Genomic DNA, 500 nt, shown 5'->3' with positions numbered 1-500 from the left:
CTAATCGGTGACCTGTATCATAGTACGAGCTACGGACCCGCGTGCTGTGGTTTGATGTGACGTTGATTGGACAAAAATCTATAGAATACTTATACTAAAATTTCCTGAGTTCAGTATTTGAATAGGAGAGATCAATTTAATGTACCATTCCGAGGCAGCCAAGATCCCAAAAGCGCGGGAGCGGCCGTTGTGGTGCCGCGCTGTCGAGGCGACACAGTTAAGATTTCAAATGGCTCTGATAGTACGCATCGGGCAGCAATATCTCAATCGTGAAAGGTCGCAACCACGGTGACGACGACGGCTACGTCTCGAACCTAGGGCTCTTGGGCGTTGAAGGGTTCAAATTTGGATTTGTCGGCCCTTACTAGAATGCTTGGCGTGGCATAGACACGTGCACACGTAAGTTGTTACAAGTATTAGCATCAATCAATGCAGACGCGGCATTCGGGGCAGCTAGCACCCACGTCGCGCCGCGCGGCGAAGGCTGCAATCCAAGTCTT

The sequence above is a fragment of the Saprolegnia parasitica genome, assembly GCF_000151545.1.
Source record: "Saprolegnia parasitica CBS 223.65 unplaced genomic scaffold supercont2.57, whole genome shotgun sequence".
NCBI classification, from domain to species: Eukaryota; Oomycota; class Saprolegniomycetes; order Saprolegniales; family Saprolegniaceae; genus Saprolegnia; species Saprolegnia parasitica.
The sequence above is the reverse complement of the archived record's forward strand: the minus strand, read 5'-3'. Positions refer to the sequence as shown.